This window comes from Pseudopipra pipra, chromosome W, assembly GCF_036250125.1.
Source record: "Pseudopipra pipra isolate bDixPip1 chromosome W, bDixPip1.hap1, whole genome shotgun sequence".
In the NCBI taxonomy this organism is placed as follows: Eukaryota; Metazoa; Chordata; class Aves; order Passeriformes; family Pipridae; genus Pseudopipra; species Pseudopipra pipra.
In genome coordinates this window covers 31,457,497-31,475,047 of record NC_087580.1, presented here as the reverse complement: position 1 = coordinate 31,475,047, position 17,551 = coordinate 31,457,497, and the positions used below count along the sequence as shown (strand labels likewise).

The following is a 17,551-nucleotide window of genomic DNA, read 5'->3' as shown; positions in this document are numbered from 1 at the left end:
TGTCTGGCAGGAATCTTTATTTGGATTCAATTTTCCAGAAAGTGGGACAGGCCATTGCAGCACAGGGCTGAAAAAAGGGAACAGCAGCTCTTTCCACCAGGAAAAAATGTCTGGAAGCTTTGGCTTCGAGGTGCAGTTCTTGGGGCAGCCTGGGCATTTCTTGGGCAGCAAGAGCTTTCTGTGGTGGCAACGTTTGTCTGGCAGGAATCTTCAGGTGGATTCAATTTTCCAGGAGGTGGGACCGGCCATTGCAGAGCAGGGCTGAAAAAAGGGAACAGCAGCTCTTTCCCTAAGGAAAAGAAGTCTGGAAGCTTTGGCTTCAGGTGCAGTTATTGGGGCAGCCTGGGCACTTTTTGGGCAGCAAGACGTTCTGTGGTAGCACCTTTTGTCTGGCAGCAATCTTCATTTGGATTCAGTTTTTCAGGAGGTGGGACCGGCCATTGAATCGAAAGCCTGAATAAATGGAACAGCAGCTCTTTCCCTAAGGAAAAGAAGTTTAGAAGCTTTGGCTTCAGGTGCAGTTGTTGGGGCAGCCTAGGCACTTCTTGGGCAGGAAGAGCTTACTGTGGTGGCACCTTTTGGGTGGCAGGAATGTTCAGTTGGAGTAAATTTTCCAGGAGGTGGGACAGGCCATTGCAGCGCAGGACTGAAAAAAGGGAACAGCAGCTTTTTCCACCAGGAAAAAAAGTTTGGATCCTTTGGCTTTGAGGTGCAGTTGTTGGGGCAGCCTGGGCACTTCTTGGGCAGGAAGAGTTTTCTGTGGTGGCACCTTTTCTCTGGGAGGAATCTTCAGTTGGATTGAATTTTTGAAGAGGTGGGACCGGGCATTGCAGCACAGGGCTGAAAAAAGGGAATAGCCGCTCTTTCCACCAGGAAAAAATGTCTCGAAGCTTTGGCTTCAAGTGCAGTTGTTGGGGCAGCCTGGGCACTTCTTGGGCAGCAAGAGCTTTCTGTGGTGGCACCTTTTGTCTGGCAGGAATCTTCATTTGGATTGAGATTTTCAGGAGGTGGAACAAGTCATTCCAGCGCAGGGCAGAAAAAAGGGAACAGTAGCTCTTTCTACCAGGAAAAAATGTCTGGAAGCTTTGGCTTCAGGTGTAGTTGGTGCAGCCTGGGAACTTCTTGGGCAGCAAGAGCTTTCTGTGGTGGCACCTTTTGTCTGGCAGGAATCTTCATTTGGATTGAAGTTTTCAGGAGGTGGGACAGGCCATTGCAGCGCAGGGCTGAAAAAAGGGAACAGCAGCTCTTTCCATCAGGAAAAAAAGTCTGGAAGCTTTGGCTTCACGTATAGGTGGTGCAGCCTGGGCACTTCTTTCGTAGCAAAGATTTTTCTGTGGTGGCACCTTTTGTGTGGCAGGAATCTTCAGTTGGATTAATTTTTCAGGAGGTGGGACCGGCCATTGCAGCGCAGGCCTGAAAAAAGGGAACAGCAGCTCTTTCCACCAGGAAAAGAAGTTTAGAAGCTTTGGCTTCAGGTGCAGTTATTGGGGCAGCCTGGGCACTTCTTGGGCAGCAAGACTTTCTGTGGTGGCACCGTTTGTCTGGCAGGAATCTTCCTTTGCATTCAATTTTTCAGGAGGTGGGACCAGCCATTGCAGAGCAGGGCAGAAAAAAGGGAACAGCAGCTCTTTCCACCAGGAAAAAAGTCTGGAACCTTTGCCTTTAGATATAGGTGGTGCAACCTGGGCACTTCTTTTTTAGCAAAGATATTTCTGTGGTGGCACCTTTTGTCTGGCAGGAATCTTCATTTGTATTGAATTTTTCAAAAGGTGGGACCGGCCATTGCAGCGCAGGGCAGAAAAAAGGGAACAGCAGCTCTTTCCTCCAGGAAAAAAAGTTTGGATCCTTTGGCTTCAGGTTTAGTTGATGGGGTAGCCTGGGCACGTTTTGGGCAGCAAGACCTTTCTGGAGGTGCGACCGGCCATTGCAGAACAGGGCAGAAAAAAGGGAACAGCAGCTCCTTCTACCTGGAAAAAAAGTCTGGAAGCTTTGTCTTGGAGGCGCTGTTGTTTGGGCAGCCTGGGCACTTCTTGGGTAGCAAGAGCTTTCTGTGCTGGCACCTTTTGTCTGGCAGGAATCTTTATCTGGAATCTATTTTGGGCGTTCCTCTGGCCTATTCAGTAGTGGGCTAAAAAAAAGGGAATTAGCAGCCCTTTCCCCCAGGAAAAATAGTCTGGAAGGTTTGGCTTTGAGGTTCAGTTGGTGGGGCAGCCTGGGCACTTCTTGGGCAGCAAGAGCTTTCTGTGGTGGCACCTTTTGTCTGGCAGGAATCTTCATTTGGATTGAATTTTCCAGGAGGTGGGACCGGCCATTGCAGCGCAGGGCTGAAAAAAGGGAACAGCAGCTCTTTTCCTAAGGAATGAATGTCTGGAAGCTTTGGCTTTGAGGTGCACTGTGTGGGAAATACTGGTCACTTCTTGGGTAGCAAGAGGTTTCTGTGGTGGCACCTTTTGTCTGGCAGGAATCGTCATTTGGATTCAATTTTTCAAAAGGTGGGCCCGGCCATTGCAGAGCAGGGCTGAAAAAATGGAATCCGCAACCCTTTTCCCCAGGAAAGAAAGTCTGGATCCTTTGGCTTCACGTGCAGTCGTTGTGGCAGCCTGGGCGCTTCTTGTGCAGCAAGAGCTTTCTGTGGTGGCACCTTTTGTCTCGGAGGTGTTTGTTCCCTGTTAGCAAGTCCCTTATGGCGTCAATCACAGAACACTGGGACTGCTCACAGGGCATGATGAAGGAATACAGCAGCAGTGCGGGAAGAGGAGGTAGAAAAATACATTCCTGTATCTAATATACTTCCTCAGTTAGAGAAATTGCTAATCTTGTCACATGATTTGTACTGGAACCTTCTAAGGATGTACTTTTGCCCAGACCCTTTGCTCCAGATGTGCCAGCTACACCAAAGGAAACCAGAGAGAATCTCAGCAAAGCCAAAAATCAGCTCTTATGGCACTTGGCACTCTATGGGGTTTAGCACTGGAGCTCAATCTCTCTGGGATGGCTGGTCCAGAACAGTTCATTTAATGAATGGTGCTGTTGCTGAACTTCCCTGGGCATGTTGCAATTGGCTACTGAGGCTGAAAGGTTTCCTGTAAGGATTTTTATCTTTTGAAACTACAGGCTGAATTTGAGGGATAAACTCCAGTATTCTGGAAGTGGAAAGTTGATAAAACAGAAAAGACTGTTTCTTCTACAACAGATTTGAAATAGTCCACTTGTAAAAATCACAAAGCTTGAAGCCTACTCAGCAGAGCTGATTCCTCATCTGCACTGATCATCAGCAACTGGACTCTCTCCTATTTCAGGGTCTCATCTGTGTACACTGGATTAAGGCCTCCTAACTTCTTAAGAAAAGTAGTGTTATAAGCTCACAGTTCTGGCAAGGTTTCCTTAGTAGATGGGTTGAAAAGCAAAACTTTGGTGCCGTGACCAATGAATGCAGAGCGGTGCTAGAGAGCCCAAGGTTGTTTGTGGTGCTAGCTTTGCTCCACTCTCTAATAACTTCTGTCCAGATCAGTGCTGGCAACAAGAATTCCAGGTTAACGCTTGTTTCATTTTTCAGGCTTTGCATTTCAAGGATGGGGAGTTGTTATTGGAAACTCTGCCATGGCTGTCAGTAACAGCCTCGGAAAACAGTTTTTCTTATTTCTGAGGGAGAAGTTTCCAACCCAGCTTTGGAGTATGCAAATAGTTGAATGACTTGTTGTACAATTGGAAATAAAAATCAATACATTTGCTCTGATTAATGTCTTAACTTATATTTGGCTAAAGAGTTCTTTTCTTGTTACCTTCTTTAAAAAATAGGACCCATAAGCAGAAAGGTGATCTCCTAAAGTGTTGCAACCTTTTAAGTCCACTTGTTGCCACACAACAATAGCATGCCAATATCACATCCAAAGATACAGAATCTTACAGAGATACACACAAATATATACCTATACATATCTATGTATGTATATCTATCTACCTATACATATCTATACAAATACACACAAGAAAGTTTGGGGTTCCTGATGAGAGTTCTACACGGGTAATGAACAGAGGACTGGTTTGATGTGTCATACAACTGTGAGGACCATGAACGTATGTTCTGAGCTTTGATTTACTGTCTTGGTTTGTAACTGCCTGCCTTCCCTTTGGGGGGAACACAGGCCTCTATTTTGCACGGTCTGTTTTGTTTTACTTGGCAGTGTAGACTAGGGGTAGAAGAGTTTTTGGAGCCAAACAGCTCGATCCAGATTCAGTTCCTTTAGTGGTGCCTAAAACTCAGGAGCTGGACTCCCCGGTGCCGGTGGGACCCTCCCAACTCAGCACGTTCCATGATTCCATCAAGTCCAACTGTCAGCCCAGCACTGCCCCAGCAACCCCCAAACCACTAAAGCGTGTCAGCCATGGCCAGATGCAGGCGCCTCTGAAACACCTGCCGGGGTGCTGGCTCCGCCTGGGCAACCCATTGCAGTGCCCGAGCCCCCCCCGAAAAACACCGGGAGAAACCTTTCTCCAGGAGCTGACCTGAAGCTCCCCTGCCTCAGCCTCGGGCCACGTCCCCCGCTCCTCCCAGCGCAGGCTCCTTTCCAGCAGCCCCCTCGGCAGAAGGCGGCTCAGGGCTCCCCTCTGCCCCCCCGGCCGGCTCCGCTCCGGCCCCGCTCCCGCCACGGCCCCGCTCGGCTCTGCACGGGGAAGGAACGCGCCCAGCCCCGGACAGACACCCCCGGGGGCCGCGCACCGGGGGTCCCTGCCCGGGGGTCACTTGCCAGGGGTTGTTCACCACGGGTCATTCACCGGGGGTCCCTCGCCAGGGGTTGTTCACCGCGGGTCATTCACCGGGGGTCCCTCCCTGGGGTTCCCTCCCCGGGGGTCACTTGCCAGGGGTTGTTCACCGCGGGTCGCTCGCCGGGGGTCCCTCCGCAGGGGTCACTTACCGGGGCTTGTTCACCGCGGGTCGCTCACCAGGTGTCACTTACTGGGGGTCGCTCACCGGGGGTCGCTCACCAGCGGCCACTCGCCGGGGGGCCGCGCACGGGGGGTCCCTCCCCCGGGGCCGCGCACCGGGGACCACTCGCCGGGGGTCTTGGGGTCGCTGCCCGGGGGTCGCTGCCCGGGGGTCGCTGCCCGGGGGCCGCTGCCCGGGGGTCGCTGCCCGGGGGTCGCTCAGCGGCAGCGCTCCCGCTCCCGGCCCCGCCCGCTCCCACCCAAACCCCACCAACCGCCCCTCTCGGCCCCGCCCCCGCCCCGCCCAATCCCCGCCTCGCCCCGCCCACTCCGCCGCCTCCCATTGGCTGCGCACGTTCGGCCCTGGAGCGAGGAGCGCGCGGGGAGCGTTGCCTGGAAACCGCCGAGGGAATCCCGGGAATCCTCGGGGCGCCGGCGCTGCCCCCCCACTCCTGGAGCGAGCGGCCGTGCCCGCCCGGGAGCGGGCACTCAGCGCCTGGCTGCGGCCGCCACAACGGGCAGGGAAGCAGGCGCGCGGAAGGCGGGCTTCGGGCCCCGGGCAGCGAGGAGCCCTGAAAAGAACAAAAGTGTTGAAAGAGAGGGAACTCATCGCACCATCACAGAACGTGCTGAGGTGGAAGGGACCCACGAGGAGCGTCGAGTCCAAGCCTTTGCCCGGCACAGCACCGACCCCAAGAGTCACACCGTGTGCCTGAACTCTGCCAGCCTTGGTGCTGTGACCACTGCCCTGGGGAGCCTGGTCCAGTGCCCAACCAGCCTCGGAGGGAAGAACCTTTCCCAAATATCCACCCTCACCCCACGTGAAAAAAACCTATTTGCAACCAAAAAAAAAAGTTTCTATTTTCTTCCTTCCCCTTCTCCTTATTTAGTGTTTACACAACAGTACTGCAGTGCCCTACTGGCTCCAAACTGAAATACTTGAAGTCCTTGCCGTATAGGCTGGATTTTGTCCCTTAGGCAGAGGCTAATCTGCCTGCAGTCCACCAGGACTGCCAGAGCTTGGGGAAGGGATGGAGGCTATCGCAGGAAGGAACAGAGATGCGGAGATATTCCCTGATATTCTACTCTAGAGGCAGCTCAAGAGACAGCCCTGGAGTTGGAAGCACTTGCCTTCATCACTGGACGATCTTGTCCAGCACCACCGGTCACATGTGTGGGGTTTATGTCCCACAGCAAATTAAAAACACCACAGCCATTATGTAAATGTGTATTTGTTTGAGTATTCACCCTGATGGTGTTCAGGCAGTTATGTTGAGGTACTTTGTGGATTTTTGGAACAGAAATAACATCTTTTAAGGGTGTCTGTGACCGGCTGAGGTGCAGGATGTGGCCTCTCTATTTTTAGCATCTGCTGGTACGCCCATCTGTAGTGAGAAAACATCCTGTGAGTGTTAATTTAGGTGATGCAACCTTTTAAGTCTGGAGAACTACTTCCTTCTTCAAAGCTTGCTAATTCTCATGAAAGAAAGAAAGAGAATTTCATGACAGTGACCTATTTTTCACTTTGAGTATCCCAACTATTGGTGAGCATTTACATTAAAATATTTGAAGTTTAATAAGTTTTGCAAAATGTCCTGGATGTTGAGGGATGTAGTGATGAACTCAGAATTAGAAAGTGAAGATTGTCTTCTTTTTCTTTGAAGCTCACAGGCCTATGAAAAAAAAGCTTTCTAGAGAAACTTAATTTTTTTATCTCATTTGTACACATTTCTACAATTAGGACAGCTGTAGGTTCACCCCTGGCAAAATCTCTCTGCTGGTAACCCAGCCACATGCTGATTAATCCTTATTTCATGTTCAAGTGACCATGATATTTTGGTCAGCTGGCGACAGAGCGGTCCAGGTGGTAAAGGAACAAGGACTTTAGAGCAGCGTTTGCCTTTTTCTCTCCTCCATCCCCCTTTTCTATATATTATACTTTGCCACTTTCTCTGCTCAGCACACAGGAATTTGCTGGATGCATCCATGAAGGCAGAACCCACTGGAATCACGACATTTGTTCCAAATGATCCAGCTAGTGCCAGGGAAGCAGAAGTTATGACTGTGTAACAACCACACTGTGAGGAGGAACAAGACTGAAAACCACTTTCCGTAAAGGGAAGGATTTGAACTGGTGTTGGAGATGTGCAAGGCTCTGTTATTCTCCCTCCTTAAGTTGTTGACAGGACACAGTCCCCTCTCTTACCTGCCATTGAAAGGTCCTTCTAGTTACACTTATGGCAGTGTAACTTTGTACCAACATCAGCCGTGCACTGTAAGGCTGCTGAGGTTTCCAAAATCCACCTTTTTTATTTCTGCTAGTTCTGCTTCGTATCCTTCAAGCCAGTACACGAGAACAAAGCTTCAGCAAAGCCTACCTAACATTTTCTTTTGTTTCTGACATCATTAGCCAACGTAAACCAAACCATTAACAGGCATCTAAAACTATTTCTGGAAGTTTTCACGTGCTCGGTGAGGATTCCAAAGTTTTCTTTGAGGGAGACTCAGGGAGAGTCTAGAAGAAGATTTTTGGTCCAGGAAAAAAAAATAAATAACGCAGCTGAAGCCCAGGCACCGTTGTATGAAGCAGATTGATTAACCTTAGTGCTGCTGCGTTCCCACTGGAATACACACTGGAATGACACTGGAATGCCGCCGGATTTCCTACTGGCCGCCCGGAAGCGGCTCCTCCCGTGACTCCCAGCGCGGCAGGACCGCCTCCCGCTTCCAGCCGGCACATCCTGCCTGGCCTCGCCTCCCCTGCCCGCCCCGATCCATCCCGGCCCGCCCCGATCCCACGCGATCCTCCCTCCTGCCCGGGTGAGTGCGGGGCCGCGGGACGGGAAGGGGCTGGATGGAGGCGGCGGGAGCCGGGAGGGGGGAGCGGGGACACCGCGTGTCCTCGGAGCCGCTGTGCCCGGCGGTGTTCCCGCTGTGCCCGGCGCTATTCCCGCTGTGCCCGGCGGTATTCCCGCTGTGCCCGGCGTTATTCCCGCTGTGCCCGGCGCTATTCCCGCTGTGCCCGGCGGTATTCCCGGTCTGCACGGCGGTATTCCCGCTGCACCCGGCGGTATTCCCGCTGCGCCCGGCGGTATTCCCGCTGTGCCCGGCGGTATTCCCGCTGTGCCCGGCGGGATTCCCGCTGTGCCCGGCGGTATTCCCGCTGTGCCCGGCGCTATTCCCGCTGTGCCCGGCGTTATTCCCGCTGTGCCCGGCGCTATTCCCGCTGTGCCCGGCGGTATTCCCGCTGTGCCCGGCGGTATTCCCGCTATGCCCGGCGGTATTCCCGCTGTGCCGGGCGGTATTCCCGCTGTGCCCGGCAGTATTCCCGCTGTGCCCGGCGGTATTCCCGCTGTGCCCGGCGGTATTCCCGCCGCTTCCCAGGGAGCTGCCGTGGTGTGGGAGGGAACAGCCCTGGCGGGGAGCAGCTGCTCCCGTGTGGGGTTCTGCGCTGGGGTTTGTCCTCCAGCCCGGCACGGAAGGAATTGGGGGTGCTGGTGGATGGAAAGTTGGGGCTGAGCTGGCGCTGAGCTCCCAGCCCAGAAATCCGGGCGTATCCTGCATCCCATTCAGCGGGCCGTGGGTGAGGGAGGGGGTTCTGCCCCTCTGCCGCGCTCTGGTGATTCTCCACCTGGAGCGCTGCATCCAGCTCTGGAGCTCCCAGCGTGAGAAGGGCACAGACCTATTGGATCAAGTCCAGGGAAGGCCAGGAAGATGATGAGAGGGATGGAGCAGCTGCGGAGACAGGCTGGGAGAGTTGGGATGGCTCAATCTGGAGAAGTCTCTGTGGAGACCTCCTTGCAGCCTGTCAGGACTTAAGTGGTGCAAGAAAGATGGAGAGGGACTTTTTATGAGGGCCTGTAGCTGCAGGACAAGGGGCAATGGGTTTAAGCTGAACGGTTTAGGTTTAGACTAAATGTAAGGGAGAATTTTTTCTGCTGGAGGGTGGTGAGGCATTGGCTCAGGTTGCCCCGAGAAGTTGTGGATGCCCCATCCCTGGCAGTGCTCAAGGCCTGGTTGGATCCTGTTGGATGGGGTTTGAGCAACTAGATCTTGTGGAAGGTATCCCTGCCCTTGGCAGGGGGCTTGGAACAACTGTAATAACCAGCAGAACGCTACGGAACAGCACGTGTTGTAAATGAAGCTGCGTTCTATGAATAGTAAATATCTGAATGTAACTTCTTTAAATCAGTGTGAATGAGCTGAGAGGTTGGTACAATGGATTTAGGTCTGGAATTCAAAACTGTTAATCCAGGCTTGGTTGCATTTGTGTTGCTGTCATTTGGGGATGTCAGCTTTAGATCTTGGTGCCTTCAGCAGCATCTTCAGATCTTGCTGTCAGTCAGGGACTGATTTTCAGTCTTTAATTTTTTACGCATTCCCTTGCCTCATGCTGCAGTTGGGAATGTTCATTCTCTCAGGAAGGAGGTGATGTGAATTCCCTCCTGCAGGGCTGAGGTGACCCTCGGTTCCTGTTGAGGGACAGGCTGTGCAGGAGCTGCTGATGAAACACTGCCCAGGAGTTAGTGGGCCAGCAAGGGTGTCCTGCTGCACAGAAGAACTTAGTGCTGCATGTAAATACCAGAACTGGAGTTTAAGTTTCAAAATACGGGATCTGTGTAAATAAAAGTATCTCAACAAATTGATAGCATTTCCTATCAAATGGGTGTAGGGAGTAGAGCTGTCATTTTTACTTAGGAATTATGGCATCAGCACGTTCAAACTTCTCAGGTGTTGGCTTTCCAGACTTGCACAGTTACCTACCATTACTTGATTTTCCCCTTAACATTCCTGAGAATTTGGCAGCCAAACCATTTGTAGATCAACTTCTTTATCTTGGCATAATGGTACACAATCATACTATCTGCCTGGGAAAAACAAAGTAAATGACTACCAGCTTTAAAATGAAATGTCTGTGCTTGTATGAAAGAATTCTTTTTGTTCTACATAAACAAAGTTTGACAGCTCGACAGGACTGAAAGCAGAATCTTGGCCTTTTAGTTCTTAAACTGGTCAATTTTACAAGTTTTAAACTTGTAACTGTAGTAATTACAGAGCATCAACAGGAAGGCCTAACAATGTTCCCTGTCTTCTGTAAACTGTTAATGCTTTGGAGCAAATAGTGAGGCTCTGAAAGCAGAGCTGTTCCCGGGATACTCTGATATCCCACTGGGTAGGGTAAGAGTTGTTGCTCTGGGCCCGTGAGCTCTTGAGGTTGTGTTGCTGGTTGATTGTTTTGGTCCTCTCTCCTCTTGAACAGGAACCATGCCCAAGAAAGGAGGGAAGCATGCTGAAATGGGAAAAGAAACACAGGCACAGTGTAAACGAGCAAAGCTGGAAGCAGCTTGTTCTCCCTCAGTCCTGAGTTTTGAGAACCCAGACAGCCTCTTTGGGAGCTTGATGTCCCCCATCAAAGAAGAGGTGTTTTTCAAGGAGTACTGGGAGCAAAAGCCACTGCTCGTCCAGAGCAATGATCCCCTGGTGGCTGCTTACTGCCTGTCCCTGTTCCAGCTGTCAGACTTGAAGGAGCTGTGCAGCCAGGGCCTGTACTATGGGCGAGATGTGAATATCTGCAGGTGTGTGAATGGAAAGAAGAAGGTTTTAAATAAAGAAGGCAAAGTGAATTACATGCAGCTGAAGAAGGATTTTGACCAGAAAAAGGCAAGAGTACAGTTTCATCAGCCTCAGAGATTTAAGGTGGGATTGTTTCACTGGATATAATTGATGCTGGCTTAATAATGTGGTGTGTTTTGCTTGAGTTGCACTAGACATGGCTTCATCTCTGTCCCCAGGGCAAGTGGTTGACATTGATGACCTGCTGAAATCTTTACATGAGCTGTATTAAAACACAGTTTATACTTTTGCACTGTCCATCATGTTTCACTGCTCTGCAGTAAGAACAAAATCTGATTCATGCTATAATATGTATAATAATATATTCTTTTTAAAATTTTACTCTGTCACGTAAAAGTTTGGAAACAAAACCAAATGCACAAAATTGCTGATTAGGCATCTGTGCTTAAATTATCCCTTCTGCCCCACTGTTCCCTTGTGCAAACTTTGTGGCTTTTGAGCCACTTCCCTTTAATGGAGGGTAGGGTGTGAAACCATGTGAAATATTTCCAGTGTTCTTGCCAGTGAATTGCACCATGGAAAGGTACCAGCCCATTTTAGCTGAGTGTTCTCAGTCCTTGAGTTTGAGAACGAGACAGTGGTGCTGCACAGTTGTGTAAAGGACTTGGATTCTTGGAGGTGCTTTGATTCAGGTAGCCTTGAAGGTGTCAACACAATTGAATTGTGAGGTGGACCCAAATAAGATCCCAAATACAAGCTGAGTCCCAGGTATAGTGTTCCTGGCTGATGTCAGCTTTAATGGCCAAGCTGCACTTGTGTGGATCTGGTACTTGGCACGTTCTGCTGTTTCCCTTCGGTGCCTTGTTTGTCACATGTGGGGTGTGGATGAGTCAAGTTTGGTTTTGAATATTCCCAAATGATTGGAGTAACTGGTGAAAGGTCTCTAACCTTTGTATGTTCTCTCTGGTGAGAGAATGCAGGTCCTGCATGTGCTTCTTGTCTTATGGTGTTTTGCTGTTTGTGGGATTATTTTCCTCTGTTCAGCCTTGTCTGTCTGGTTGTGCAGCCTAAAGATGGCACAGGGAAGAGAACAAACCCAGGTTGGGGCACCAGACTTTTTGGCTTAGCAATGACTCTCATGGCAGATCCCCTTTGCATCTCCAGTGCTCTCCTTCAGGAGAAACACTGGTCCAGAGCACCTTCCTTCCCAGCCTCTGTGTCCCTGATGTGATCATTCTTCCCAAGCCGTGGGGAGGAGGTGGGCTGGGCTTGGCTGAGCTCTTCAGCAAGTAACAGCATCTTTTTTTTTTTTACAGGAGGAGCTGTGGAAGATTCAGGAGAAGCTGGAGTGCTACTTTGGGTCTCTGGTGGGGTCCAATGTTTACATCACTGCCCAGGGATCCCAGGGCCTTCCTCCTCACTATGATGATGTTGAGGTAGGACAGCACAACCTTGCCTGTGAAACTGTGCATGGGCTTTTGCTGATGGCAGTGTTTGCTGTTGTGTGTGTGCTTCTAACCCTCCCCCCCACTAAACATTATAGGAAAATGGTTTTTTTTTTTATTTGTGTTTCCTTGTAGTCGTTTTTCTTACATATTTTTGCTGAAAATTTACTAATAGTAATATCTAATCATAATATCATGTAAACTGGGTTTTCCAGACCTGGTATTTCCATTAGATAAAAAGAGAAGTTTGTTTTCCCAGCTGCAGAAGCTTTCTAGCACCTGTTTTTTCATTTTCACTTCATTCAGGCCCCAAGAATTTACAAGTCCTTTTTCCTTTACTAAGTACTTGCTCTTTCTTCAGCTGGACTGTAACAGCAGACTGGTTGTGCTTGTTGGTCCTGCTGTTTTTAAGAAGTTACTGATATGATGAATTCCTGTGGTCCAAATGCATTTTAAATCAGCTTCTAAAAGAAACATACAAATATACACTGCGTTATAAAGAAAAAATTGGACTATCCCACTTAAACCAAATCAAAAAATCCAATCCTTATATGTATATTTTGCTTTTTAATATTTTCATTTCCATTCAATACACCTGGAGTTTCACTTTCCTTATGCTTGTTATTCAGCAGCCTCACATCCAGCATTTCTAACTCATGCCATCTACCCCCATTGGGCACCCTATAGAGGTTTCTGATGCTCTGTTGGGGATAAGCCAAAATTAGTTCAAATTGAAATTTCTCTGAATTGCAGCTATCTAAAAATTAATGTGAAACGAATTACTTCCTTATGGATTTGGATTTATGGTCTTTTGCAGGTGTTTATCCTTCAGCTGGAAGGCGAGAAACACTGGCGGCTCTATAAACCAAGGGTGCCTTTAGCTCGGGAATATGATGTGGAATCAGAAGATAGGATTGGGAATCCCACACGTGAGTTCATATTAAAGGTATGAGAATTTCATTGCCTTAGGTGGTCTGGGCTGTGATTGCCAGAAAAGTTAAAAGTGGTCCATTTCTTGAAGGCAGTGATTGTGGCTGTGAAACTGAGGGGAGGGTTTGCACACTGCGAGCACGAGAAATTTGGGTGATAGTTGTCTGTATCCTTTTTTAAAGGTATCCTTTGCTTCTAGTATTTAAATAATGGGCCAAAACCCCCAGTTATTTCTGTAAATTGACTAGTACTCTCCAGGTTGGGCACCCTGACTCCTCGGTCATATTTGTGGAGTTGTGTGCAGAAAAAACACTGGATTTGTGTATGGTTATATAATATTTTTATGTTTTTACATGCTGCCTGTAATCCCTCAGGCTAATCCTTCTGTGCACTGAGACTTACTGCTGCACTGAACATTGTCACTGTTCTGGTGAGTGAGATTTAAATATTTATCCTTGGCTGATAAAGAAAAGCATGAACCAAACCCCATATAAACTTGCTGTATTGATTGCTCTTCCTTTTTCCAAACGTGAAATTCAAGTGTTTGGTTGGTGGTTGATTTTTGGAATAAAAGGAACATTTCATGAAGATTACTGAGTGTCAGCAGGGAATCTGGTGCTTGTCCTGTTCTGTTTGACCTGCTTTTGAAGTGTTGCTTGTCCAGCTGGTGGTGCTGCTCCATGTTGGAATCCTCAGGAGTTTCTCTGCCTTTTGGCCTGTTAGGGAGCCTCTCTCTGCTCTTCTCAGTGTCCAGAGCTGCATTTGGGTGTAGGTGTTTTAGGAATAGTGTGACATGTTGGATGGTGTAGGTGTTTTAGGAATAGTGTGACCCATTGAATGGGATGCTGACATCATGAGCTGTGTTGTTTGACAGAGGGGAATATTCAATCGTCATCGTGTACTGGGTGATGCAAAGTCTAGTAAATTACAGTTCCCTTTTTCATTTCTGGAATATTTTGGACCAGACTTCAGTGCCTTTCATTTTTATGGAATAATGATGGGCTTAAAAGTTATCCAAGTTTTTAATTTATTTTTCTTCTGTTTGCTGTTGTTCACTTCCTGTGACCCATTTCTTCTGGGTGGCTGGTGTCAAAGTTTGGTTGTCTCTTTGTGGCTGCCTCTGAGAGGGATGCTGTTGTTTGACTCTATTTCCTCCCTAAACATCTTTCTAGAATATTTCCTTTCTCCATCTTTCAAATGAAGAGAATTCAGAATACTCTTGGTTGGTGTAGTCCCCACTCTGGTAAGGAAGGCAGTTTTCTTTGACTGTGCTGTCCAACTCTATAGGTGTTTACAGGACAAGCCACAAGTAAACTTTTATTTCCTTCTTGGAGGCAATTTTATGTGCTTTACACCTTTCTTGCCTTGACTTTCCTTATCTAGTTTTTTTTTCAGTGTGGAGTTTTAATTTACATAGGTGAGAAGAAAGATAGGGAGGAGGAGGAGGAAGGTCGTACCTGTTTTTTAAGTGCTTTAACTGAAAATCTCAGACAACAGTATTGTAACAGATTACCATTTTTATAGAACATTTGGCTTTTCTCGTGGAATACTAGCCTTTTCTTTTGATGTGATCTGACCAAATCCCCATTTCACTGCTCCTCTGCCAGCCCACTGTGTTGCCAGCAGGTCCATCTCAGCTGCTTCTTTGTCCTCTTCCTGCAGCTCAGTGGGAGTCTGTGTGTTCTGTGATGTTAAAAAGCTTGTTTCACGTTTTCAGCAAATATTGACAGCAGGTTGGAAAGTTTAAGGTTCTGAACTTCTGGCTTAGTGTTCTTTATGTTATTAAAGTGTACATTGCAGGACTGCTCCATTTTGTGGTGCTAAAGGATATATATTGTCAGACTGTCTGCTCAGAGAGTATTTTCTCTGACTGCAATAAGGTTTGACCTGGTGCCCTAAATATATCAATTTTCTTGCAGCCAGGTGACTTACTGTACTTCCCAAGAGGGACCATCCACCAAGCTGACACTCCTCTTGGGACCTCCCATTCCACACATGTGACCATCAGTACCTACCAAAACAAGTAATTATTCTTTATCTTTTGTTTTGTGTGGCTTTCCTCTGCCAAGTGATGTGTGTGAGTAGTACAGACCTGAGATGTGGTGAAGTTTTGGGGCTTGGGGGAAGGAGGGGAGCAAGAAGACTGTTATTGTTTGAAGCAGCCTGTTTGAGAGGTTTTCATGCAGCAAGCTTGATTGCTTTTTAATTGCTTATTTTATATTTACCAGCTGTAGGCTATAATGTGGAAAATGCTACAACTGCAAACTCACTTCTGTGAGTTTAAATAACTTCTGTATTTAAAAAAATCTCTCATCAGTGGCTGAAGTTACTGTTCATTTCATAGCTCAGATAAAGAGTCATGAGTTACTCCTTTCATCATGTTTTCTCCTGTATTTGATAGTCACCTGCACTAATCTTCTGACAGATTTGCTGCCAATTCTTCCTTGCAAACATTTTCTGCTTATCTGTGTTTTTTTTTGTCTCCTACCCCATGTATGCAAGTCAGATTTCTTATGACACACTCCTAGTCCTTGTGCCCACACTGTTGTCACACAGGGAAATGTTCTTGCCAACCTAATCAGCCTCCCAGATGCTGGGTTTGGAGCCATTGGTCTGAGTTAGGAATTAGGAAGGGCAGAACAAGTTTGGGCATATTCTAGATAACTGTGAGATGAATCTCTAACCACCAGCTGTGCCATTCTGGAAGCCAGGATGGGCTGGTAACTCTTCATCTGGCCACTCCTCCAACATGGAGAGAGGGTTAAGAGGAAGCTGCTCAAAGGTGTCAGTCTTCTTAAAAGTTGGGTTCAGATTATTTCAATTTACACATGTGTTCTTTTATTCAGAAGGTAAAAAAAAACTAACCCCAAAAAACAGGAGAGGAAAAGGAAAAGCTGCTCTTCTTCCAAGGTTAAAAAGTGGAGTCATCCCCCGTTAAGGCTGTTGGTAATGAAGTGCTGACATCCTGCCTCTGCACCTCCTGTCAGCAAGTGCAGGGAAAACAAGCAGGAGTCCTGGTGCAGGCTGGTGTTCTGACTTGTAGATGGAAGTATGATCTGGAAGCATTTCCTTGGCAAATTGAAGAGAAATCCTTGAAAGCAGCTGTGGAGGAAGTGCTGGTGGAGGTGGCACTTCCAGGTATTTTCAGGTTTGTCTGGGCCAGATCCCAGCAGGAGAGAAGTGTGCACATGCGGGATAAGGAGGGCAGTTTGGAAAAGCAGTCCCTTCACAGCCCGGCTCCCCCCAGCCCCCTTTGGGGGTGACCCCCCGCCCCTCGCGCTCCCTTTGGGGTCCCCCCCGCTCTTTCCCCCCCGCCGCTTTCCCGCCGTGCCCGCCCCGCTCACCCGACAGGGCGGGGCCGGCAGGGACGGGGCGGGGACGGGCCGAGCGCTGATTGGCTGCGGCGGGGGCTCGAGAGGCGGGGCGTGCGCAGAGCGCCATGTTGTCTGCGGGGCAGCGGTAGCGGTGGAGGTGAGGCTGCGCTCGGAGAGCGCGATTCTGGGGATCCGCTCGGGGCTGCGGGGAGCGCGGCTGTGGGTGGAAAGGCTGGAGGGCTCGGGAGGGTTTAGCCGAGGGGTTCGGGGGTTCCCGAGGGTCAGAGCGCGGGGCCTGGAACCCGCGTGGGGGGGGTGGGGCTGTCCCAGCGCCCTGGCTGGACTGCGCAGGCGCGCCGGCGTTACCCGCCGGCATGACCCGCGACCCGCCATTACCCCTCCCGCAACAGCGCCCCCTGCCGGCCCGGCGGACCGACCCCAGGGAAAGGGAATCCCGATGCCTGTCCCAAACCCCAGAGACCCCCAACACGCAGCACACAGAGACCCCAAAGGGACTGGGGCCCGGGGTCCCCTAAAGCCCAGCAGTGGGGTTCAGGGGATCTCCCAGCCCCCAGGGGAAGGAGTCCTGGGGGTGCCTCCCAAAGTCCGGTAGGGAGATGTACCGCATCCGTGTAAGGGGCTCCCAGTGCCCCTCAGTACGGCCCAGTAACCCCCTCAGTGACCAGCCAGTGTGTCCCAGTGACCTCCCACTGCCCCCCAGGATGGCCCAGTGATGTTCCAGTGAGCACCCAGTAACCCCCAGTATGGCCCAGTAACCTGCCAGTGTCTCTCCCTGTGTCCTGATAATCCCCCAGTAACTCCCAAGTCCCTCCCAGTGCCCTACCAGGATCCCTCAGTAACCCTCTAGTCCCTCCCAGTGCCCTCTGGTTCCCCCCAGTGTGTCCCAGTATCCTCCAGTAATCACTCAGTGCCCTGCAAAGCCCCCCAACTGTCCCCAACGTGTCCGCAGATGCCCTTGTCCTTTCTGTGAGCGTGTGGGGGGGCATTTTTGGGGTCAAAAGGGCCAGGGGGGGCTCCTGGGGTGAGATGGAGGGTTGGGGACATCAGGGATGGGGCTTGGGGCCAGTGGAATTGGGGGTGTCAAGAGGGGAATAATGGCAATGGGGAGGCCCTGGGGACATTGGAGACACCAGGCTTGTCTTGGAGTGTCAAGGGGGAATTAGGAACACCAAGAGGGTCTTGAGGACACCGGGGAGGTCTCAGGACTCAGCTGCTCTTGGTGCAGCCCCTCATCTCCCCCCCAGACCTCTTTAACCTCCCCATATGTCCCTTAACCTTCATTTTCCCTTTAGTCCCCTCCCCCCACAGATCCTTTTTTATGCCCCAATGCCCCCAAAACCT

General features: G+C 49.8%; 1 protein-coding gene and 1 long non-coding RNA gene across 4 annotated transcripts in view; one reads left to right on the top strand and one right to left on the bottom strand.

Moving 5' to 3' along the window:
* Window positions 1–17,551, bottom strand: part of LOC135405272 (zinc finger protein 501-like) — an 895,895-nt gene that overhangs the window by 35,396 nt on the left and 842,948 nt on the right. The window lies entirely within an intron of this gene.
* On the top strand, window positions 11,821–15,015 carry LOC135405707 (uncharacterized). Its single transcript, XR_010425966.1, has 3 exons — window positions 11,821–11,936; window positions 12,763–12,891; window positions 14,795–15,015. It is a non-coding gene; the product is annotated as an uncharacterized LOC135405707 (long non-coding RNA).